Below are 27,040 nucleotides of genomic sequence, written 5' to 3'. Positions count from 1 at the left end.
ATTTACTAATGTCACTTCTAATTGAGTGTATACTTAGAGGAAATCAGCATAAAGAATAAGTGTTTCCATGGTCTTGCCTCTTGTTGGAGTTCTCAAAAGTCACACTTTGGAAACAATGCAAGCTGGTATGTAGAGAAAATGTGCCATGTATACACACCGGAATACTATTTAGCCTTTAAAGAAAATGAAATATGACATTTTTAAAATGTTGGGGTTGTTAGGCAAAGGGACAGACTTAGAAAGGCAAACAATGCATGACCATAATCAATGTGAAATCTACAGTAAGTTGATTGTATAGAACTAGAATGGGGAGGTGGTTCTGGGGTCATGGTGAAGAGAAGCACCTGGGAAATGTTGATCAGTAGATATTAAATTGCAAGTAGAAAGGAAATATTCAAAAAGATCAGACTATTCATTTTTACAGCATGGAATTTGTGATTAATAGCAATATGTTGAAATATTTTAAAACACTAACAGCAGATTTAGTCAATTGCAATTTAATAGAATTTTGAAAATGAGGATGGGAGCAGATATCTTAGAGCAAATTAGTAGATCAGTTCAAAAGTAAACAAGTCACATCCTTGAAAATATTAGTATAAGCCATTACTATACAATGAACAATTAGAGAGTTCAAGCCTTGAATTAACCTATTATAGAAATCACTACAGACACAGAAAATGATTATAATATAATATGAAAATTTCAGTGATGTATCTCTGAAATATTAGTGTAATATAAATACAAGGTAAATTTAAATGCTAAGGTTTTTTTCAGGAAAAGACAGAAGTGATCATGCATCAATAAATACAGGAAAATGGGAAAATTTCTTAAACTACACATTAGAAATGGCAGAAAGTTTATTTTGTGAACTATTAATTTTAAATAGAGTGAAAAATAATTGATATAAAGTACATGATTTTCAGGCACTGAGGGGTGAGGAAAGCTTCAAATTTGTCATTACTAAATATCATTTGTGCCTATATTATTCTATGAAAACATATAAAAATGAAACTCCTAGACATTATCTACTGAAAAATTGTAAGCTGCCTGGGACAATGTAAAATATTTTATGTAAAAATAATTTAAAGTATTATTAAATATGACAAAGTATCCAGATTTTCTTGTTCCATGAATGCTACTTATGTTATTCATATGTGGAATCTATGATACAGTTTTCTCAAATTTGAAGTGAAATCATGATTAATTTCATACCTTACCTTCAAAGGCACTTGATAACTTTAAATGTCAATAAAGACTTTCGGTAACCCAAGTCTAGAAGACAATTCCTTTATAGAAACCTGTACAAATGTATCCAACTGTAGATACCTGAATGCAGTTTCTTTAACATTAGGGAAAACCCAAAATGAAATTTACTTCACTAGTAAGAAAAAGTCTTCATCCCCAGAAGACCTCTGTCCATGTTTAGGGAAGAAAAGGGGAGGTTGTGAGAGAAAAAATACCCATCTCTTTGTAGGGCTTTCAAACCTTTCAAATAAAGTTACTTTGACACTTACTGAGAAATCCTATGCACAAGGTACCTCAAAGCTTCTGTCACAGGTGAATTCACAAATATGATACAATTTTGCCCCAGCAAGTTTATTCTCTATGAAAGGAGGTAAGAAAAGACTTAATTTTACCAAAGTCTACCAAGGTCCATGTATGATATTAGCTATGGCTCTGGGTGTGTCTCAAAAATAATTAGGCACTTCAGAGGTATGGACCTTCTTCAGAGTGCTAATGATTTTAGAGTTCTTTTTTTTTTTTTTTTTTGTATCTAATGATTCAAGTTCACAACAGTAGCTTCTGAAGTGCATCTGTCCCTGAGGATCCATGCAGAGCTGTTTCTAGGATTCCTATGGATATTGAAATTCGAGGATTTAATTTAAAATGATGTAGTATCTGCATACAACTTCCAGACATACTCTCAAACCTTTAGTTATATCCTGAGCTCTACAAACACTAAATATAATGTAAATGTTATGTAAAATAATCATATTTGATTGTTTAGGGGATAGTGAAACAATAAGGGCTATATAACCTAAGAAAATAACTTTGCATATATATGTATATATGTATATATTAATTTTGGTTGAGTTCGTGAGTACAGAACATGCAGTTATGACGATTGCTTATGGAATGGTATTCTGCACTTTTAATCCATTTTGAGCGCATGCCTCAAACCAGGAAATGCCTCCCCTAAGGTATTTTATGGCTCATGTTTCCAAGGGAAAAATTTCTAGGGTAACTCATGGGTAAATAATAAATAAATATAATTTAGTTAATTTGTGACTTCTAACTCCTTTACTGTTTAGAAACACAAAGCAAAGACATAGTAAGCTATTCTATTATTTGGTTAAGCCATGGGGACTACTGTGGTACTCACAGGAGAGTGAGATGAGTCAGTCCTCCTCAAATCACTCAATTGTCAGCACATTTTAATGAAATGCCAGTTTTTTTCATGGCAAATCCAGAAGGGAACATCTGCAAACCAATTCCCTAAGGGCTTTGAAACTGAAATAAAGTCTTCATTTCATAGAGCTCAGCACTCTACAAGTTCCAAAGCTAAGAAACTCTTCCAGTGTGCATAGACTGTAAGGTGCATCTGAAAAATAAAAGTTTTGATCATGTTTGACATCACAGGCCCATTGTTGTCAGCCAACAGGAGCTTAACATCTGTTTTGACATGGCCAATGCTGAAGACTTTAACTAAATATCTAAGTTATTTAAGTGCTGGTTAATCAGCATGGCTGTCATGTTCTATTCACTAACTCATTCACAGGAGGAAGAAATTAAGTTGGCTTTAAACTTAATATGAAGATTTTTAAAGAAGAAAATCTAAATTTATTTTGAATATGTTACATCTCTATTATCATTAAGTGTAAGATTTGAAAAAATACAGGGTAGCTAAATTTTAAATTAATATAAAGTTTGAAAATATTTGTTTAATTCCTCAGTGAACTGATATATTTGTCTTTCAGTTCCTGATCATGCCTTTGCTTCCATGTAAGATGGGCTAGGTCATTATAGGATACTCTACCCCTCAAAACGTTAAATTTGATGTGAAGCTCAGAGTTTTAGTGAAATCGAATTTGTTGTTTTCCAGAAGATATGATGTAAAATTATAAGAGCAACTTTTTATTTTTTGAAATTTAAATTGCAGGTATTAGAATGATATCATGTTTCTTTGATGGTTATATAATCTTAATGCCCCTATACTTGCCATAATCATTAGATTTAAAGACAGCCAGTGAAAGAAGTTCCCTGTACTGATCACGTTTTCCATCTTTTTAGTACTTTTTAAAAACCACACACATCATTTTTAGGCATTTCTCATAAAAGATAAGCTAGTAATTCCTTTATTCTGAACTTTTATATGAGGAGGCACAGACTGAATGCTAACTTATTGTCATGATTTGATTAGTTTTATTATAAAATATATGTAAGTTATCCATTTTAAATAGGTACCTTCATTAACTCATTTTATTTGCCAAGGTGGAGTTTTAGTTGCAAGAAATATAAGCTTGAGATAAGCTAAACTTTTTCTCAACAAAATGGAGAGGGATAGAGTAAGAATATTAGTGTCCTTCTTATTTCCTGCACATGATCCTGTGTATATAACACACACACACACACACACACACCACATACATGGTCTGTCATTATTAATTTCCATATAATATGTACATTTACGTAGTATAAAACTTAAAATATTATACTTTTCTTCTCATATTTTAGTCACTATAGTTATAAAAGACTGGTAGTTGTCTTGAGATTTAGGAGAGCTAGAAGTGATTATTTCTTCAATAAAACTTCCAATTTTGAGTCTAGTAATCGATTTTTACTTTTAAACATTTTTAGGTCATATGGTTATAGCATGATTTTGAAACAAGTACTATTTGAGATTGATAGAGATAGCTAGAATGTACATATTCACTTTTGGTTTTGCACATATATGTGGGCACACATGTCCAAGTGGATGCGTGGGCATGTAGAATGCATGTGTTTCATACTCACAGTTGATATCAGATACATTTTTTCTACTCTCTCCACAGTATTGCTCAAGGAAAGATCTCATGATGGTCCTGGAGCTCACCAGTCCTGGTTCATGTAGCTAACCAGCTTGCACAGGGGATGCCCTGTCTGTCTCCAGAGTGCTGGGATTGTAGATGGCTATCACATCTGCCTGACTAGGGAATCCGAACTATGGTTTTCATGCTTATACGCAGAGTACTTGATCTGCTAAGCTATTTTCTCAGCTCTAAAAATTCAGAATTGTGAATATACACTAATCTATATCATTTTACACCACAATGCATAGAATGTTTTACAATTTTTCATTTTTATGTATGTATTTTTTAATATAATAGTGTGAGTTAGTATAATTTTTCTGTATTTGAATGTGATTAAATACAATTTGGTCTTTCAGTCATTGTGTAAATAAATGTAACAGTCAGCAATGACTAGGTTAACTTGATCACTAAGTCCTGCTCTTTGCCATGTTCATACATATTGATTGGGTTTGGAAGAAAAATCCCAAGCTCCACTTTAGACTATGTATCATATAAATTTTTAGCTTTTATTAGTAGCTTGATAATGATTAAATAGCAGCAAAATATTTTTATTAGTTGGAATTCTAAACATTTTTTCTAATTTAAACCTTGAATATTTTAATAATATTAGTTTTATTCATTGTTCCTAAAGATACATTTTACTGTTTAATGACTCAAAGTTGTACTCTATAAAACCTACCACAAATAAAGTATATCTGCATCAATGGTTCTTTTATAAATAAATTATGTAATAAATAAACAACAGGAGGGAAAATCCTGTGTAGAACTTCAAATAAGTGTTTAACTACTCTTGGTACCCCTACTTACATTACTTTCTACTCTTTGGGCATATTGTTTGTTTGTTTGTTTACAAGGACCCCTTAGGACTGCCTTTCATGGTACTAAAAAGTATCACCCCAAAGCGGGAGGTATCCAACAGTCCTACCCAGCTATGATGCCTATGAATCACATTAATGACCAGCATGGCACAGTAATAACCCTAGGGATACAATAGTGGTATGCATATGTTGGAGTTAACTAATGGCTCCTGAACTGAACTTAAGACCCATTTAACAAAAGGGAGACCATGCCTGGTTATAGAAACCTAGATAACTAATTATTCTGTGCTAGTGAAGTCCAAGTTATTGAAGGAAAATCTACAACAACTGATTTACTAAAACAGCATGATCCTTAACAACAATCTGCAGCACTGGTCCTTATGTACCCTCAGACAAATATAGTCTTCACTCTTCATCAAGAAAGCTTTGCTTTGAAACAAATGCAAACTATTGCAGAAAGCCACAACCAGTCAATATGCAGAATCGTGGGTCCCAGTTTCAATGGATATATCTAAAAATAACCTTGAACATCTTAGGTTCAGGGAACATTGTGGGAGACAGGGATGGAAAGATTGTAGGATCCAGATCATGGAGTTTGCTGTGAGATTATGTCTCCATGTGTGTGTGTAGTATAAGTAACTACTGTTACAGAGATCCCACTGGAGAAGGCCACTCAGGTGCAGTTTATAGACAATTTCAAATCTTTTTCCAGCTGTCTGGGACTACACTCAGGTATTCAAGATCCAAGTGTAACACTGAGTATTTAGGGCAAGGGTAATTAAAGGCTAAAACCATATCTCAGTATCTCTTCCACTTTGGAAGCCTTTTCTGAAAGTGATCTAATTCTCCCAGCCCAGTAAAACATTTGTTTTCATCAAGGCCCCCTGCTCCATCCCAGGAATTTGATGATTTATAGCAATGACCCCTTTCTTCTTTTCCTTCATTTCCTGTGTGCTAATCTTTTAAGATAATCCAGCTGACTAAGATAGTGCCAGACCTCATTGAATGGAGAAAAAATGGAGTTATGCCTAGAATTAGAATAAAAACAAAGTGTTCTTCCTGTGTTTGTATGCTTATTCTTTTGAGCATATACTCTTTTTTTTTTTGAGACAGGGTTTCTCTGTGTTCCCCTGGATGTCCTGGAACTCACTTTGTAGAACAGGCTGGCCTCGAACTCAGAAATCCGCCTGCCTCTGCCTCCCAAGGGCTGAGATTAAAGGCGTGCGCCACCACTGCCCGGCTGAGCATATAGTCTTGATTAAAAATAAGGGTTTGCTTCTTTCAAACACTTAAATATACTATGATAATAATGTATATTATCACACATATTTGATACATATTTCTTTTATACCTTTTGCCTGAGTATATTTTATTCCATAACTTTTAAAATTTATTTTTATTAGATATTTTCTTTATTTACATTTCAAGTTTTATTCCCTTTCCTCATTTCACCCCTGAAAACCCCCTATACCATCCCTCCTCCCCCTAATCACTAACCCACCCACTTCCCACTTCCCTGTCCTGGCATTCCCTTACACTGGGGCATAGAGCCTTCACAAGACCAAGGGCCTTTCCTATCATTGAAGTTCCCCAAGGCCGTCCTCTACTACATATGCAGCTGGAGCCTTGAGTCCCTCCATGTGTATTCTTTGGTTGGTGGTTTAGTCTCTGGGAACTCTGGGGGTTCTGGTTGGTTCGTATTGTTGTTCCTCCTATGAAACTGCAAATCTCTTCAGCTCCTTGGGTCCTTTATCTAATTCCTCCATTGGATACCCTATGCTCAGTCCAAGGGATGGCTGTGAGCATCCACTTCTGTAATTGTCAGGCACTGGCAGAGCCTCTCAGGAGACAGCTGTATCAGGCTTCTGTAAACAAGCACTTGTTGGCATCCACAATAGTGTCTGTCTGACTTGAGAACTATATATGGGATGGATCCCCAGGTGGGACAGTCACTGGATGGCCTTCCCTTCAGTTTCTTCTCCAAACTTTGTCTCTCATCCCATGGATATTTTGATCCCCCTTCTAAGAAGTAGCAAAGTATCCACACTGTGGAAATCATCCTTCTTTAGCTCCATGTGGTCTGTGAGTTGTATCTTGGGTGTTCTGAGCTTCTGGGCTAATATCCACTTACTAGTGAGTGCATATCATGTGTGTTCTTTGGTGATTGGCATACCTAACTCAGGATCATATTTTCAATTTCCATCCATTTGCCAAAGAACTTCATGAATTCATCGTTTTTAATAGCTGAGTGTTCCATTGTGGAAATGTACCACATTTTCTGAATCCATTACTCTGTTGAGGGACATCTGGGTTCTTTCCAGATTCTGGCTATTATAAATAAGGCTGCTATGAACATAGTGGAACATGTATCCTTATTACCAGTTGGAAATTCTTCTGAGTATATGCCCAGGAGAGGTATTGCTGGATCTTCTGGTAGTACTATGTCCAATTTTCTGAGGAACCTCCAGACTGACTTCCAGAGTGGTTGTACAAGATTGCAATCCTACCAGCAATGGAGGAGTGTTCCTCTTTCTCCACATCCTCACCAGCATCTGCTGAATTTTTTATCTTAGCCATTCTGACTGGTGTGAGGAATCTCAGGGTTGTTTTGATTTGAATTTCCCTGATGATTAAGGATTTTGAACATTTTTTCAAGTGCTTCTCATCCCTTCGGTATTCCTCATTTGAGAATTCTTTAGCTCTCTATCCCATTTTTTAATAGGATTATTTGATTCCCTGGAGTCTAACTTCTTGAGTTCTTTATATATATTGGATATTAGCTCTCTATTGGATGTAAGTTTGTAAAGATCTTTTTCCAATCTTGTGGTTGCCGTTTTGTCCTATTGATAATATCCTTTGCCTTACAGAAGCTTTGCAATTTTATGAGGTCCCATTTGTCAATTCTTGATCTTAGAGCATAAGCTCTTGGTGTTCTGAACAGGAAAATTTCCCATGTGCCCATGTGTTCATGTGTAGTTTCAGTGTATCTGGTTTTATACGAAGGTCCTTGATCCACTTGGATTTGAGCTTTGTATAAGGAGATAATGGATCAATTTTCATTCTTCTACATGCTAACTGCCAGTTGAACCAGCACCATTTGTTGAAAATGCTGTCTTTTTTCCACTGGATGGTTTTAGTTCCTTTGTCAAAGATCAAGGGACCATAGGTGTGTGCGTTCATTTCTGGATCTTCTATTCTATTCCATTGATTTACCTGCCTGTCATGGTACCAAAGCATGCAGATTTTACAATTACTCTGTAGTACAGTTTGAGGTCAGAGATGGTGATTCCACCAGAAATTCTTTTATTATTGAGAATAGGTTTTGCTCTCCTGGGTTTTTGTTGTTCCAGATGAATTTGGAAATTGCTCTTTCTAACTCTATGAAGAATTGATTTGGAATTTTGATGGGGATTGCATTGTTCTGTAGATTGCTTTCTTCAAGATGGCCAGTTTTAATCCTGAACAATCCATGAGCATGGGAGATCTTTCCATATTCTGAGTTCTTCTTCAATTTTTTTTTCTTCAGAGAATTAAAGTTCTTGTCATACAGATCTTTCACTTGCTTAGAATCACACCAAGATATGTTTATTATTTGTGACTATTTTGAAAGGTGTTGTTTCCCAAATTTCTTTCTCAGCCTCTTTATCCTTTTAGTAGAGGAAGGCCACTGATTTGTTTGAGTTAATTTTATATACAGGCACTTTGCTGAATATGTATTTATTTCTTTTTGTAGGTTAGAGGCCATGTAAAAAAATAATGAAAAAAGAGGACATGAATTTGAAAAGCACCAAAGAGGAGTATTGAGAGTGTTTGTAGGGAAGAAAATCAATGGAAAATGATATAATTATTTTATAAGCTCATAAAACTAGAGACATAATAAAAATTAAAATAAATAAAATTTGTGACAAAAATATAAAAGACTTTATATAATTACATCATGTTACCCTTCCCTTTCTTCGCTTCAATCTCTCCCATCCATAACCTTGCTCCCTCTCAGATTCACAACCTCTTTTTGGAGGAATTGCAATTGTACTTGTAATTGTAATTATTAGTTACTTTTTCACACTTATTACACGCATACATGTCAATATATAAATACTAAGTACAACCTTTTGTGTCTGTTTAGTATTGAATTGTGTATATAATTTCAGGGCTGACAGTTTGTATTATATAAAGAAGTAAGGGTCTCTTCCATGGGGAAGACTAGTTCTCCTGTTTTTACCATTCCTTAGATGACTATCATTCTTTGTCTATGAGCTAGGCCCTATGAAATTCTCCTTTCTACATAATATGTCGATTGGTTATTGTCTCCTTGTTTAGGTCCTGTTTAGGCAGTCATATTGTTATGGTATCATTGGTAAAATTTTCCTGCCATTTCTTGAAAACAACTTTACTGCAGAGCATTCTAGCTTTTATAACTTTGTCTTCTGTTTGTGAAGTTCTAGAACCTTGGGTGTAGGGGTTTTGCTGTAGAGTTATCTGTTTACCCATAATCTGTTTTTTCCTTCTGCATTTTGATCAGGTGGTTTTCTGTAATTGTCTCTATATGTTTCAAGTAGACACTTTTTTAATGAAAGTGAGAGATATCAGATAAAGTCAGAGGCCTGGGTCCAGAGTTAGGCCTGTGTTATGGAAATGGCAGCATGGTAATAGAGTTTAGATAGGTGTGGTTGGGAGGGAGTCACCAGAAAAAGCTAGTTTGTAGGCCTCATGTCTGGAGGCAAGTCTGTAAGAGTGGAGATGGCTTTAGGGGCTGAGGGTATGGTACAGGGACTTACCAAGCCCTGACCAAGAATTATTTATACTGTGAATGTCATTAGAAAGAAGGGAAATTTGAGAAAATGTCAGCCACAGGAAGCCCTAGGATAGATGACAGCTGAGTATAGAGAGTGTGTCTTCACTGTCGAGGTTGAAAGAGAACAGATACTTCCCTAATATCCAATTTAGTTCAGGCTACTATAAACAGATAATCTAATTTCTACAAATTTTAACTAATTTTTCTATAACAGAAAAGATAACATTATGTAAAGTCTAAGGAAATACTAATAAAATTGATGCTTTATTAATTGAAAATATTTACTTGATAGACAGACTCTCTTATTGATGGATCAACTTTGTTCCTAGACTATTCATTATGCTTTTTTAGACATCCAATTTTATTGAAAATAGGATTCAGTTCTCAGAAAAAAAGACAACCTGTAACAAAGCCAACACATCCTTCTTTTTTTAAAAATTTATATTCTTACATGTCAAGTAAAATCATTAAAACAGAGTTTAGAATACTGCAGTAAGAAAGAACCAATTATTCAGTAAGGTCTTTTTTTGTGTGGATGAAAACTAACATGCAATTATTTCTAAATTTAAAAGGGAAATTTATACACTACAATATTGTTTATCATAACTACTTTGAGTACATTACTTGGAATTTTATATGTGATATCTGTCTCTAACACAATCTGTATTGGAAGATATGTCAGATTTGTCTCTTTATGGAATCATGCAATTTTAGAATTTACATCTGCCATTGCTGAAGGCTATAAAGGGTTGTCTCTATAACAACAACAACAACAACAACAACAACAACAACAACAAACGTTCAGCAAAATATTCAAGTAGTAGTTGCAATCTAGTTCCTACTTTCAAATTTTATTATAAAACAGATTATATTTATTAAATCTGTGAGATAAGTAGTAATGGATACCAGTTCCATGTTGTATTCCTATTGGCTAAGTCTTTAGAACTTCACCTTTTGGAAGAGTCTGGTAACAGAAACATAATTATTTTGATCCTCTATTGACTGCAGTGCATATATTAACATGCATATTCTCTGGTGAATGGCAGCATAATGTAGAGAAAGAGGACTCTGGAGAACCATATGCAGTTCACTGTTTCCATAGCAACTTGAGCATACACTGAGAAGATCTGTTTCCATGACTATCCTCTTGTACAGTGTAATGGACTTAGTAAAATAAAGTAACTGATTGTCAAGTTCTCATTGTTCGGTTTTATCTGACTTTAGAGTGGCATGGAAAGGTTATCAACATAGTGTATTAAATTAACCTCACTCTGTTACTTACTACCAGTGTGATTGTTTAAAAATCACATTTCTATATATTTCCTATAAATATTCTGGTATACTAGGATGTCCAAAGAAGCAACTGCCATTGTTTCAATAATCTGGCTGACATCTAAAACAGATATTGCTAAGATAGGTTTCAGAAGCAGAACTGATTCTATTCTGGAAAAATTACTTTATTCTAACTGGAATTTAGTATGCAATTATAAATGCAAGTAATAAGCCACAGAAGTATTAGCAGTAGTTATAATGTTGGTGACCACTATAAGTCAGAGATGTTTTTATATTGTTTACATTGACTGTTATTACAAACTGCAATAGTTATCAGATCATCACAGTCCTTGTTATTTATAAGGAAAAGGAGTTTTGCTTTGTCACTTATATGTTTTAAAATATTTCAAAAATATAACTCAGACTAACCAGCTTTCATTCTAATCTTACCTGATTTGCCTGATACATTTAAAAACCTCATTTTACTAGGTTATCCTTTCAACGTTAGACTAGATATAAGCTTTAGTGTTCGGGTGGAGATATGATTGGTTTCAAGGTTCATGATCTTGCACTTGCAACAACATAATCGCGAAGAAACATCACACTCTAATTCTTCAAAGGCATTTGCATGTGTTAGGGTGAGAAAGTGATGCGAGTTTGCCGTTCAGTTATTTAAATATACAAGCTGCAGAATACACAGTAATAGAATAATCTAAACAGGAAAGTAAACAACATAGGAGGAACTCCTTGAAATTCAGCATATGTAAAAGTGTAGCTTCAGAAAATGAAGAGATGACAGTTGGAATTATATGTGAAGATTTAATAACAGGTGTCTTTAAAAATTAATTCAACAGGAATACAAAACCCAAAACAACATCAGGAACCTTACACAAGAGAGAGAGAAGAAGAAGAAAAGGAGGAGAGGCTATGCAAAAAGACAATTAGAAATTCAGACAAAATATTGAAAGGATAAAGACAGCATCTTGAAGAAATCAGGAGACAAAATAAATGTTACTGATGATGTCTCAGAAGATGCACAATCCCCGTGAGTGCTACCCATGGGAAACTGCCAGTCTATAATCCTGCATCCAGAAAACATACCATTTAAAATGTACAATGAAGTAAGTACATTCTTCATATAAAGAACAGAAAAATTTTCTTGCCAGTAAAAATAAATTATATGGAACATTAAAGAGAGGTATCAGAAAGATGTCTGAAACAAGAAATTTGTCCCTATGTCACAAAAGTGAAGAGTGCTGCAAATGATAAAAGTCATCTCTCATATTAGTAAAAAATGTCTTTATAACATATAAGAGGGACAATGTATTACTATAAAATATTGAAAAGATTCAATTAAATAAAGACATTAATCTGTTTGTAGACAAAAGATTCAATATTATGAAATTGGTAATTTTTTTCAAATTTTAAGTATAAAAATTGAGTCCAGCCAGGTGGTGGTGGCGCATGCCTTTAATCCCAGCACTTGAGAGGCAGAGGCAGGCGGTTTTCTGAGTTCGAGGCCAGCCTAGTCTACAAAGTGAGTTCCAGGACAGCCAGGGCTGTACAGAGAAACCTTGTCTCGAAAAACGAAAAACGGAAAACAGAAAACGGAAAACGGAAAATGAAAAACGAAAAATGAAAAACCAAAAACGAAAAACCAAAAACCAAAAACAAACAACCAAAAACCAAAAACAAACAACCAAAAACTACCAAAAACCACCAAAAACCAAAAACCAAAACCCAAAACCCATTACCCCCAAAAAACTGAGTACAAAAGTGTGTAGATTGTTTATCATTTCAAATTAGTTTAATTCTAAAGTATAAATAAAGGTTATAATTTCAATACTTACTACCATTATGAAGACAATGAGCTTAGGTACTTGCCTGAACAGAATAGTTAATGATAGACATTTGCACACAAGAGTGCAAGTATGTAGAGAAGAGATTCTGGGAGGTAATGGTGAGAAAGTGACCACTTGAAATCTGAAGAAAAGTCCATATTTAAATGTGCAAAATAAAGTATTATGTAAGCTATCCAGTGTTTGGCATTTTGCTAAGGAAGTTCTAGACACACTCAGATTTGTGTCAGGTGATAACATAGGTAGATTCTAGAATGATTGTTGTCGTTGTGCTCATCAATGTTAACAAGGAACTTGAATCATCACAGAGTTCTAAGAAATGTGAGTATTGATACTTTCAATGGCAGAAATAACCTAACAATTAACTATGATTCTCAACCATTATTTTCATGGAAATGTATGTCACTTTAACCAATGTTTTAAGTTTAAAAACACATGATTTGTGACATTGTGACATCACTTTGAATAGGTACATCACTTTGTTAAAGAGTAGGTTAGCAGCCAATGACTCTACTGGACAGATATGTGGCATTTAGATGGTAGGTTTTATTGGAAAGGTAACATTGGGACCCTTCTTTCTCTTGTTCCTCCCTGCCTGTTCTTTGGTCAGATGCTTCATGGTGTGATGCCCCTCTCACCTCTTGTGCAAATACAGCAAATACCATAAGTAAAACATCCTTCCTTATGAATTGTTCATCTCAAGTGTTTGTAAAATGATGAGAAGTTAACATCCATCTTAAATAGGGTTCCTATTCTTATTGGTGATCAAGCACCATGATCATAAACAACATGGTTAGGAAAGAGTTCATTTGCTTTCACTCTTCTCATCGCAGTCTATCACGTAAGGAAGTGACAGTGGGAACTCAAACAGGGTAAGAACCAAGAAGCAGGACCTGGTGAACAGGTAATGGAGGAGTGCTGCTTACAGGCTCGCTCTCCATGCCCTGCATAGCTTTTTTTTTTTTTTTTAATTGCTCTAAGTACTACTAGCTTAGGGGAACTAGAAGCACAATCCTTAATTGAGAAAATTTATCACAGGCCTATTTTATGGAGGTGTTTTCTCAATTGAGAGTACATCTTTTCAAATGACTAACAAAGGTTAAGTTAAATTAAAACTATCCAGCACAATACCACTGTAGGTTCAATAAACTAAATAAAAAGTATCAAGTCAATTTGATCAGAAAACATTTTATACCACCTAGGAAAGAATTCCTGCATGTTATGGGCAAGGTTCAGCATAACAAATTCTGTTATAAAATATGGAATAATGGCTTCTTTCAAAGTAATAACTGGCCATCAATCCCTTTTTCTGACCTTGGTTTGACAGGACCTTATTTTAAATGCATAAGAAACTTTACTTTTTATCATAGTCTAAAATTCGGTTAAGTCTTTTGTATAATTAATTTGATAGTGGAGGCATTTAAGTGACCAAATACTATCACATTAATGACAATGTCTTTTATGTTCCACTGTAGTGACTTTTGGTGTAAGTTTGTGAACCTGGGTTCACCAGTTCATCAGATAAGGCAGCAACAGTTAAAATTATGTAAAAACATTTTCAGTAAACCTCCTTACCACAGATCCTTTATGGGTTTTAGATGTATGACTGCCAATTAATCTTAAATGTCAAAATGTCCTTATTTATAGAAACAAAACTGTGGATACTTTCATCATTATATTTTGCAAGAAGAATGACTTGTGAGAGGTAAAATATATTCTATGTCTATAATGAATAAAGATGACAAACTTTGAAGAAACAAGGGTATTACAAAGGAGTAACCTAATACTGAATGTAAGATCCTAATTAATGCATGTCTATATGAAGTCATTTTATATTAGAGATAATTAGTGTGCAAGTGGGAAATATCTTGCTTCTGTATTTCTCTTTGCTATATCTTCAGATTCAGATGTAATCTCTAATTAATGAAATGTAAGATTCTTAAAGAGTAAAAATTTAAAAATCTAATTATTTTTCTCATGCAGCTATGACCACAGCAGGATATGCCCACTGCTACACTAGTGGTGTGGTGTTAGAAGAATAACCACCCTCTTGAACATTTTTTATTTAAAGCCCACTCCATGAGATGTTATCCATAACTGACACTTAAAGAGGCAAGAGTAGATAGGACATTGAACCTAGCAGAAAATCCACTACTATTATTCTGATAAATGAATATAGCATTAAAATAATAACTAATGACATATTTATATACCCAGAGGTCACTCTATCACTCTTTCTCATCTCGTCATTGAAGCTTCTTGCAGTAGATGGAAATTAACACAGAGATCCACAAGTTGACAGCATACAAAGGGTGTGAGATTGTGGAATACTCTGCCCTAAATGGGATGCCATTATCAAATACTTCCTCTAAAGTCTCAGGAACCCATGAGAAATAGACAGAAGAAAGATGGAAAGACTTAGGGATGACTCAAAGGAAACAGTTTTTTTTTTCCTGACACAACTGGACTGATGCACATATGAAGTTACAGAGACTATAATATCATGAATAAGACCTGCACAAATGCAAACCAGATGAATTCAAGAGGGACAAGGTCAAGTGCACACAGTCTGAAACCTAGCCATAAAGTTATCTACAATTGATAGCTGCTGGAAGAATAAAAATCTATCTTTAATGGAGTATCACTGGGTATACCATGCACACATAGGGCAGAGTCCAGCCTCATGATTAGTTGGCCAACACAAAGCACAATCCATCTATTGTTTGCTGCATATGGTTGTAGAACGAGAGAGAGAGAGAGAGAGAGAGAGAGAGAGAGAGAGAGAGAGAGAGAGAGAGAGAGAGAGAGGTTATAAACATAAAATAATTCTGGGCTGGTGATATAACTCAGCTGTTATAGGGTTTGCCCAGCATGCAAGAAATTCTGAATTCAATTCAAAGTATTGCAGTGCATAACTCTAATCCCAGCACTCAAGATGTGAAAGAAGGAAGAGATGTTAAAAGCTACTTTGGCTATAGAATGAACTCCCCTCTGAAAAGTATGGAGGGAAAAAGTCAGAAAAACATTGGTCAGCATACTTCTAAACCTGAGAGTAATTGTGCGTAAGTAAGTAGGAATGGAACTGCTGATTAGATTCTTTACCTTTCTTTCACTCTTAACTGTCAAATTTACATGTGTTCTCTTTCATAGCATGTTTATTACATGAAGTCTATACAGTGTGGAGGAAGAAAACTTGAAGTTACTTATAAAATAAAAAAATATAGTTAAACTGGAACTATGTAAAGATTATAAGTATAGGAGTATAAATCACTTTAAAATTTCATCTGCCATACACCACAGCAATTACATATCATGATAGATATTTTGAAGTTTTTAAAGAGACCATATATTTATATGGGTATTTGTATTATGAGATTGTTCTCTCTCTCTCTCTCTCTCTCTCTCTCTCTCTCTCTCTCTCTCTCTCTCTCTCTCTCTCTCTCTCTCTCTCCCTTTCTCTCAACAGAGACCAAAAGAAGATTAGGGATCTCCTGGAGTTGAAGTAATAGGCAGTTGTGAGTCATCCAGCATTGGTCCTGGGAACCAAAGGTAAGCCCACTGAAGAACAAGAGTGCTCTTAACCTCTGAGCCATCATTCCAGCCTCTTCTATGAAACTTTTAATATAGCTGAAACTGAGTCTTTATGATGCTTGTATCTATTGTAAGTAGATTATATGTGAAGTATTTTTGACTGATTCTTGGGGATTTGCATAGGATATTTTAGTTATTTGACTGTATACCTAGAAGGAAAACACAAGGAAAGGTATTGGCAGAACATCTCCACCTCTAATCCTGGAATGTCAACCACATACCCAGCAGGTGTTAACATGTCCATTTCTCTTTTTCATCCTCCCTAATTTTAGAATTATGGAAAGAGAAAATATGATGAATTGTGTGAAAGAAAATGCCAAAATGTTAGAACACACTTCAGAGAAAATGTTTTATGTGAGTCTTTCAGAAACTGGAACCAAGAAGCATTGGAAGATATGTCACGATGAAAGCACATAATGAAATCAGTGTTTACATCAGCTTTTCTTGTACTGTCGTTTCTTATTTGTATTGACTAAATATAGGTAACTTCGCCAGTACACAATGAGGAAGACAGCCCTGTTTTGGTTAGGGTTTTACTGCTGTGAAGAGACATCACCACCACCATGGCAATACTTATTTGAAGGCAGTGAAAGAAGGTTATTTACCACCCTGTGTATATCCTGAGTGTATATAACCTCAAAGCCTGCCTCCACAGTGACACACTTCTAATGAGGCCATACCTCCTAATAGTGCTACTCCCTATGGGTCAAGCATTCAAACATATAAATCTATGGGGGTTTCCTATTCAAACTACTAAAGTTCCATTTCTCAACTCTAGCGCTCAGCTCTGTTGTGGGCAACAGAGAATATTTTCAGGAAGTAACAAACAATAAAATGCAGGCTGTGATGAGTCCCATTATTAGTAACATGGAGAAACATTTGAACGCTGTAACATGCATATGTTTGCATAGTACCACTACTCCTCTCTCTCTAGTGACATTTGATGATGCCTGAAGACATCAAACTCTGGAGAGGAAGCCTGCAGGAAGTTTGAGTTGTTGCTTGTCTCTTGGAAAATCGGACAGTGGAGTAGGTTGTTTGCATGCCCAAGTGCCCAAGGCTGAGGCTGTAGCCAGCCATACTGATTAATTACTGTGAATTTAGGTCTAAGTAAGCATGTAGCAAAAGCATGTAGCTTCCATTCATAAAACCTGAGTTCCAGACCAGCTGTTAGAAACAGCCTCTTAACCTCTGTAGGATAAGAGTTTCATTTGAAGAAGCATGAAGGGCTTGGAGAAGGTGAGCTCATTGCTTCAACTCATTGTTTATATTGAAGTCTGATAAGGCATGTTCAGAATTATCTCAGGACTCAGCATTTCCTGTTTGGGTTTGGCTGAGAGCTCAGGTGGTTGCCATACCGGGCTTTCCTGTCTAGTTCATCTTGACTTTATATCAGGATTTTGACTTGTTTGTGTCTGGCTTGCAGAGATACGAGTCAATATTCAATCAGTGGAAAATGTGTTTAAGCCAACGATTTGACCCCTTCCTTTTCTTGTTTTTCCTGTTTGTAGGACAGGTCTGTCACAAAGAGTGTGTACAGGTTAGAGAGCATCAGCAGTCTTGAGAAAGTATGATTTGAAAGATCTCAAGAAATAACTATTCTGTGTCTGAGAAGACTATGATTCTTCAGCCACCAAAGTATTTTCAATTCATATTATTTCTCATGCTTGCTTTGTATGTGTAGGAAAAATATACACACAGAGACACACATAGAAACACACACAGTCACAGACAGACACACACACAACTAATGATGTAGATGAGTAACTAGTGGACACAGAGGCACAGAGAGCATTGCCATTAAGCAGTCTGCTGGCAGAATCTCTATTCTATGGGAGTTACTTCTCTTTCTATTAAGGCTTTCAATTAATTGAATAAGGTACATGCATACGATGAGTACTCAGATTCACTCACATGTTCAAATTCAGGATTTGGCAGCAAAAGCTTCAATTCCCAGGTAAATGGGAGGTAGAATCTTACCTGAACAACTGAGTGAAAGCCTGTCACCAAGCTAAAAGAAATAAAAGGGAAAAGGAAAAGAGAAGGCACACAAAGACCAAGTTTGAAGACTACCCTCTCTGCAGCCCTCATTTCCATGTTAGCAAAAAGCAGAACAAGCAAGGAACAAATCCTCCCAGAAACAGCTCGAACTATGTTTGATCAGATACTCAGGTACTGAGGTCTCGTCAAGCTGGCACCATTACCACACAGCCTTCCTCCGATTTAGTGATTTAGTGTTTTCTCTGGGATGTTGTTCTGAGTCCTTTAGCTAAGCTATGAGGTATATGTATTATAGGACAAGTAAGGACTTTTTAATATATATTGTTGCTTCTCAAAATCTTCCCATAGCTCCAGTTGATAGTGTCCTGAATATCTCTCCCTAAGAGGCCTTCAGTTCCTTTTATCTTGAGGATGTTGAAAACAGCAAGTTATTTTTCTCTTTCATCTACTGCTCTGTTTAATGATAACATCATTCAACTTATAAACCTTAGTATCATTTAATTATTCCCCCCTTTCTCTATTAAATGTCAAACTCACTAACTGGACAAAGTTTATTATACACCTTATAAAAGTCAGGTCATATTTTTAATATTGTACACACAATAATGAAGAGTTGATAATACACACAATTGCCCAAATAATTTTAGCTGTGATAAAATGTCATGAAGGGAAGAAACTGGGTGCTAGAAGACTGTAAAACTGAGGAATATCATGCAGAATGGAAGGGATCAGGCCAATCTGGAAAGACAATCCTGGACTAGACAGGGTAAGTGCATAGGCACAAGAGTGAAAGAACAGATGATAAAGATGTCTAGCCACAGGTGAGGAGAATTTATTTTCACAATGACCTTTAGGTAGCTGTTATGAGGTGGATACCACATTTCTATATTAATTATGTAATGCATTATATATTATATATTATATTATTATATAGCAAGGGTTAGACGAGTATCTGGAGTATCTGTTCCATAAATGAATTCCTGTGCGAACTGAGAAAATGGTGGTTATAAAGAGTTTCTAGAGCTTAAATTTACCTATGATAAGTGGGCCAAGTAAGGACTTTGCCCTCTGCAGGAGACTTTGAGAGCCAGTGCCTGAAGCTCTTTTACTGCTCTACCATGAGTCAAAGAAACACTAAAAAACTTCTACAATATGTATAATCCTGGCAAAGCACAGGCAATGTTCTGATTTTGCTAGACTAGGCATTCCTGTTCAGTGTTTGGATTACACTGTCTTGATCACTTTGGAATATATTCACACTAAATAACCCTGGAGATTGATTAAAAGATTAAGCTTTTCCTCTCTTAATTAATCTCAGCATCCACTTATTGCTTTATCTACTAAAAGTAATATGATTTGCTCAATCTACCAAAATATTTGCTCTAATCTAAAAATGAAGAGGTAATGAATTTAAGAATTTAGCTAGATTTCAAATTAACTTAATGCACCCTCCTCCTTCACCAACCCTGTAGAAAAAAAGGCAGATACTGTAGCTTAGAATATAGCATGTCATGAAGATGGAACAACATTTGCATAAATCCCAAGTGATTTACGATACAAAGAATTGGTATAATAAATCAGTCATATTTATTAGGAGAGTCACCTTGATTTTTAAATCTATCATAGATTTACAATATTGATATTCATAGTCCATGAATTTGGACAAAGCTAAAAAATTGAAATAGAGCATGGCATTCTAGACACAAATGTTCACTGGTAGTGGAGACTGGAGGTGCTCTTATTCTGTCTGTGGACTCCACACCATACAGCATCACAGGTTCTGGCCCACCTCTCCTATGAGATGTTTTTGTACAGAGCCTCAGAGATGCCTAATTCACTGAATTCACTGGCAAAAGGTCAATAGCTTTCAATAAACATCACCTCTTTTCACTCTTTTCACCATTATCTTATTTATCCGTGTATCACTCAATATGGTTTCCTGTTACATGCACATGTGCGTGCATTTTCATGTATGTGTAAGTGCATTTGTATGCATATATATGTGTGTACATGTGTCTTCCCTCTCCTCATTCTCTCTCTCTCTCTGTGTCTCTCTCTCCTCTCTGTCCACTCTCCCTTCCCCATCCCCTCTCTCTCTTTCACTGAATCACATCATATTCTTTCCTGATCCCCCCTTTCTACACTCATGAACTCTGGAATGGTACAGGTTGAAATCATACTGTTCTATCTTCTAGAACAACATGCACGATCATGTTCATTACCATAACTTTAAATATCATCTGTGCATCAAAGGTTTTCTAAATGTCCTTGTGGTCCAGATCCTATTCATAGCTTCAGTATCATTAAGTCAATATTAATTCCCTTTCATTTATCTCCTCTTTCAAAGACTCAAGTTAATCTTATGATCTAATATGTTAATTACTTTTACTTCATTTTGGAAGTTCCCTGCCATAAAAGCCACTGTCCCCTTTGCATGGCTCTCCTTGTTTCACTCTTGACGTCCTCAATACAGAGACTGTTTAGAAATGCAGGGCATTGTTCAATGCTCAAAATTCTTTTGTTTGTACTTAGACTAAACCAACTGTTGATACACAGCTTCCTTGGTTCCATGGCATTGTCCCTGACATTTTATATATGCTAGAATTATTTGATCCTCTAAGTAGGCAATATCTCCCTAAATATTTTGGAGCTTGTTGTGGTAGAATTTACCTATAACATTTTTTACATTTTCACCTAAAATGATATCTGTATCTTTAAAATTATTTCATTTTATTTTAAAAAGTATAAGTACATAATTTTCCCCCTTTTTGTTCTCTCCTCCCAATCCTCCCATGTATTTCAATTGCCCTCTCTCATAGCTCCTTTTTCTTTAGTTGTTACATATGTACGTTCCTAGCTACACAAATATAACCTGCTCAGTATGTATGCTGTTACTTGTTATCTGTATGCATATGATTTTGGGACTAACCACCTTAAAAACTGAAAGTTTCTTTCTTAAAAAGGCATAGGTCCTCCCTCAAGTCCCAACCTCATAGTATTTCTTTTAAGTCTATATTCATGACTTTTGTTCACTTGAAATTAACCACAATGTTTATTACCTTTCTTCTCCAGCTATATTATAAGCTTACTGATGTTAAAATATGTAGTTTCAAAAAAATTTTTTTCAGTCTACAAGAAGTGAAAGGACAAAGATGGAGCAGGCACTGTAGGAATGGCTGACCAATGACCAGTCCAACTTGAGACCAGTCCCATGGTCAAGAACCACTCCCTGACACTATTAATGATGCTCTGTTATGCTTTCAGACAGGAGTTTACCATGGCTCTACACAGAAGCTGACTGATACAAATGCAGAGACCCACGGGCCAACATTGGATGGAGCACAGGGAGTCTTCTAGAAGAGCTATGGAAAGGATAGGAATTCCACAGAAAGACCAACAGAGTCAGTTAACATGGACTCTTGGGGGCTCCCAGAGACTTAACTGCCAACCAAAAAGCAAGCACAAGCCGCACCTAGCCCCCTACCCCTACACATATGTAGTAGATGTGCAGCTTGGTTTTCAGGTGCGTCCCACAACAACTAGAATGGGGCTGTCCCTGAATCTGTTGCCTGCTTGTGGATCCATTCCCCTAACAGCTGCATTGTCTGGCTTTAGGTGAGAGAGAATGTGCCGTGTCCAGCAATACCTGGATGTGCTAGGGTGGCTTAGTACCCATAACTTCCTGCCTTCTCCCATACCTCCCACATCTTCCTGCCTTTACAGAGAGACTGTATGAGTGGGACTGGAGGAGAGGGAGGCTACAATCAGAATGTAAAATCAATCAATAAATAAAAAATTATAGTTTCTTGATTTTTCATCAGTTTTCTTTTAATTCAGTATTGCCATCCAGAACACGAATTAAATAAATATATTGAATAAGGTAATTTATATTACCTTTAATTTAACAAAGAAAATAAAACAGTAATGCATATAAAGAAGTTGACTAAAGTCATTCACATACCACCTGTACTGGCTAGTTTTGTGTCAACTTGACACAGCTGGAGTTATCACAGAGAAAGGAGCTTCAGTTGAGGAGATGTCTCCATGAGATACAACTGTAAGGCATTTTCTCAATTAGTGATCAAAGGGGAAAGGCCCCTTGTGGGTGGAACCATCTCTGCGCTGGTAGTCTTGGTTCTATAAGAAGCAGACTGAGCAAGCCAGGGGAAGCAAGCCAATAAAGAACATCCCTCCATGGCCTCTGCATCAGATCCTGCTTCCTGACCTGTTTGAGTTCCAGTCGAGTTCCTCGGTGATAAACAGCAGTATGGAATTGTAAGCTGAATAAACCCTTTCCTCCCCAACTTGCTTCTTGGTCATGATGTTTGTGCAGGAATAGAAACCGTGACTAAGACACCATCAAAGATTGAAATTTAGAACCAAAACTCAAACCATGTACTCTTCAAATATAATACATATTATGTACATACTACAAACACACACACAGACACACACACACACACATACAGAATCCATTTCATTTGGTCAGGTTAAAAGTCACAGAAGATTTCTATAGATTAATTGATAAAAGAGTACTTATGATATTTATTATAACTATTCTCAGTTTATAATCTACTATGGTCCAGATTATTTAAAGAAATAATGACAAATAATTTTCTCATTTGAATGACAGAAATCAAACCACAGATGCAGAACTTCCAGAGAACATGAATAAGACCAAATCTGAAAAAAGGTGATGCCAAGTGTATTAGTGTCTTTTCTGCTGCTGTGATAAAACACCAGGAACAAGGCAGCTTATAGAAGAAAGAGTCTATTTGTTTAGGGCTCATAATGATGGGGACAGCATGGCAACAGGTGCTATACATGCCTGCTGGATATAGAAGTTGAGGGCTCAGAGATCACTTCTTGAATGGGAAGCAGGAAGTAGAGAAAGGAAATGGGAATGGGACAGGGCTTTTGAAACCTCACTGGCTACCCCAGCAAGGACACACCTCCTAAACTAACACAAATAACGCCAACAGCTAAGGATCAAGTGTTCAAATGCCTGAGACTGCAGAACATCTCATTCAATTTACTACATCAAGATATATTACATTTATAATGTAGCAATGAAGACATATATGAAATATTAACTGTGAAAGAGGACAGGGAATTTTTTTTTTCTTACCTATAACTTAAGAACTATAGCAACCATCACTGAGAAACCAATGTGAACTGATTTTCTAGAGTTTCTGTAACAGAGTAATTATAACAGAACAGTAGACTTTATTCTTGTCCTAGTGTGGTCTAGAATTCTGAAGTCCAGAGGTGGTTGGGACCACATTTCTTTTGAGTTCTTATCTTTATCAGTATAAAATCCTTCTCCATGCTCCCATGGCCCTCTTCATGTATCTTCAGCAACATGGCGGAGCTTCTTCATATTACTTCCTTTATCAGGGCACATGCAACAAAACTTAGAGGGCATTATATTTCAATGTGATATCTTATCTTGATTCAACTGAAAGCTCTTATTTCGAAATAGCACTATTTCTCAAATACAGTGTTTTAAAATGTCCACATATCACATTGTGTGGATATTTTAATTCAATGTATAATACACTGGAACCAAGAAAAGAGTGAAATATTATAAATTTTGAAATTAGCAAGTCACCAACTTAAAATTTTACACACACACACACACACACACACACTGAAGTCACAGTGAAGTCAAATTGAAGTGTTTTTTGAATGGCTCACACAGCAAATTCTCTTTGTCTTAGGAAGGCATCTTTGGATCTTTCTGTGTTTCTTGGTGAGTATTATAATACTATATTGTACTGTACATAAAATTCAATACTGTACTATATGCTAAGAACATCTTTTCATTTAAACCACTTCTCATAATTGTTTACACTGAAGATACACTAGAAAATCGTGGAAAAGCATACCATTCTAAAACAACACTCGGCTGCTGTCTATCTGAATAGAGACTAGCCTTGCTTACCTCCCCAACAAAAACAACGTGTTTCTCAATCCAGGCTTCCTGGCTGCAGTACACTCCACCTGTGCAGGCTCTACTTCTTTCTACTGTTCTGTGAAATTTGGGCTTCAGTAAAACATACTAGTGTGCTGAACAAATTTCCATAGTTTTACTATAACAGGTCATTTTCTGTCTTTTCATATAAGCTTCCACATGTCATTGGAGAGGTAGCTTACTAATTTGTGTTGGTGGAAATTCTGAATTTAGTCTTCCTCAATGTCATCATGTTCATCTCAGTAGCATAAAAACATCTCAATGAAAGAATCAATTCTCAATTCTCTCTTTTTTTCTGCAATGTATTATACATGTATTAGATTTTTTGCTGTATTCTTTTATGCTCTAATATTGGTATTGTTATTACTATATCATTTATTATTATTATTATTAATTATTATTATCCAGCCTATTGAATATGAGGGCCTCTGGTTTCTTCAGTTATATGGAAAGCTCTCTTTATTTTATCTTTTCTTTTGCTGAGTCTATGTCGTTTACTATTTATTTATTTTTTTAAACTACATACTTTATTTTCCCCCTCCACACTGACTGCTCCACATCCCATACCTCCTTTGCACCATCCTGTCTCCATGTGGATGTTCCCACCCCCTACCCCACCTGACCTCTAAACTCCCTGGGGCATCCAATCTCTTGAGGGTTAGGTGCATCATCTATGAATGAATATAGACCCGGCAGTCCCGGCAGTCCTCTGCTGTATGTGTATTGAGGGCCTCATATCAGCTGCTGTATGCTGCCTGCTTGGTGATCCAGTGTCTGAGAGATCTTGGGGATTCAGATTAATTGAGACTGCTGGTCCTACTAAAGGGCCACCCTCCTCCTCAGTTTCTTTCAGCCTTCCCTAATTCAACAACAGGGATCAGCAGCTTTTGTCCGTTGGTTGAGTACAACTACCTGCCTCTGACTCTTTCAACTGTTTGTTGGGTCTTCTGGAGTGCTGTCATGCTAGGACCCTTTTTTTGTGAGTGCTCCATAGCTTCAGTAATAGTGTCAGACCTTGGGGCTCCCCTTGAGCTGGATCGCTCTTTCTACCTATCTCTGGACCTTCTTTTCCTCAGGCTTCTCTCCATTTTCATCTCTGTAATTCTTTCAGACAGGAACAATTATGGGTCAGAGTTGTGACTGTGGGATGCCAGACCCCTCCCTCATTGATGCTCTGTCTTCCTGCTGGAGGTGGACTCTGTAAGTTCCCTCTCCCTACTGTTGATCATTTAATCTAAGGTCCCTCCCTTTGAGTCCTAAGATTGATTATTTTACCTCCCATGTCTCTGGTGCATTCTAGAAGGTCCCCCCAACCTCCTACCTCCTGAGCTTGTCTGTTTCCATTCTTTCTGCTGGCCCTCAGGACTTCAGTCCTATTCCCTCACCAAATACAAGATCAGGTTCCCCTCTTGCCTCCAACTCCCCACCCCACCATTTTCCCTCCAAGACCCCCCCCTACTTGTTATTACTTTCTTCTCCCTCCCCAGTGGGACGTGGGACTGATGCATCCTCATTTGGACACTTCAGCTTGTTGACCTTTTTGAGTTTTGTGGACTGTATCTTCGGTATTCTCTCTCTCTCTCTCTCTCTCTCTCTCTCTCTCTCTCTCTCTCTCTCTCTCTCTCTCTCGCTAATATCCACCTATTAGTGAGCATATATCATGCATGTTCTTTTGGGTCTAAGTTACTTCACTCAGGATGATATTGTCTAGTTCTATCCATTTGCCTGTAAAACTCAGTGTGTCCTTATTCTTAATAGCTGAGTAGTATTCCATTGTGGAAATGAACCACATTTTCTGTATCCATTCTTCTGTCATGGGACATCTGGGTTTTTTCCAGCTTCTGGCTATCACAAAAAACGCCACGATGATCACAGGAGAACACTTGCCCCTGTGGCATGGTAGGGCATCTTTTGGGTATATTTCCAAGAGTGGTATAGCTTTGTCTTCAGGTAGATCTATTCCCAATTTTCTGAGGAACCTCCAGGTTGATCTCCAGAGTGGTTACCAATTTGCAGTCCAACCAGCAATGTCAGAGCGTTCCTCTTTCTTAATATCCTCTCCAACATGTGTTGTTACCCAAGGATATCGTTTTAACCATTCTGATTGGTGTAAGGTGGAATCTCAGGGTTGTTTTGATTTGCATTTCTCTGATCACTAAGGATTTTGAACATTTCTTTAGATGCTTCTCAGCCATTTAAGATCTCCCTGTTGAGAATTCTCAGTTTAGTTCTATACCACATTTTTTGATTGGGTTGTTTGGGTTTTTGTTTTTTTTTTTGGGGGGGGGGCGGAGTTTGTTTTGTTTTGCTTTTACAGTGATTGAATATTAATTCAGAGATTTCCTTTTTTTAATTAAGTATTTTCTTTATTTACATTTCAAATGTTATCCCCTCTCCTTGTTTCTCCTCTGAAAATCCCTGTATCCCATTGCCCCTCCCCCTCCTCACTACTTCTTGAGTTCTTTATATATTTTGGATATTAGCTCTCTATTGGACATGGGGTTAGTGAAGATTATTTTTTTCCCAATCTGTAGGTTGCTGATTTCTCTTATTGACTATGTCCTTTGCCTTACAGAAGCCTTTCAGTTTCATGAGATCCTATTTATCAATTCTTGACATTAGAGCATGAGTCATTGGAGTTGTGTGAGAAATCTCTTCCT

General features: G+C 36.3%; 1 long non-coding RNA gene across 1 annotated transcript in view; it reads left to right on the top strand.

The window, feature by feature from the left end:
* LOC115031335 (uncharacterized) overlaps nt 1–22,105 on the top strand; it is a 179,036-nt gene extending 156,931 nt beyond the window's left edge. Inside the window, exons 5-7 of the long non-coding RNA XR_003836964.2 lie at nt 11,810–12,076; nt 16,281–16,363; nt 21,671–22,105. This is a non-coding gene — a long non-coding RNA (uncharacterized LOC115031335). The remainder of the gene's footprint in view (nt 1–11,809; nt 12,077–16,280; nt 16,364–21,670) is intronic.
* Nucleotides 22,106–27,040: the final 4,935 nt, after the last annotated feature.

This window comes from Mus caroli, unplaced genomic scaffold, assembly GCF_978045245.1.
Source record: "Mus caroli unplaced genomic scaffold, Mus_caroli_1 scaffold_7, whole genome shotgun sequence".
NCBI lineage: Eukaryota > Metazoa > Chordata > Mammalia > Rodentia > Muridae > Mus > Mus caroli.
Note: the sequence above shows the minus strand (reverse complement) of the source record. Positions and strands in the feature narration are given on the sequence as shown.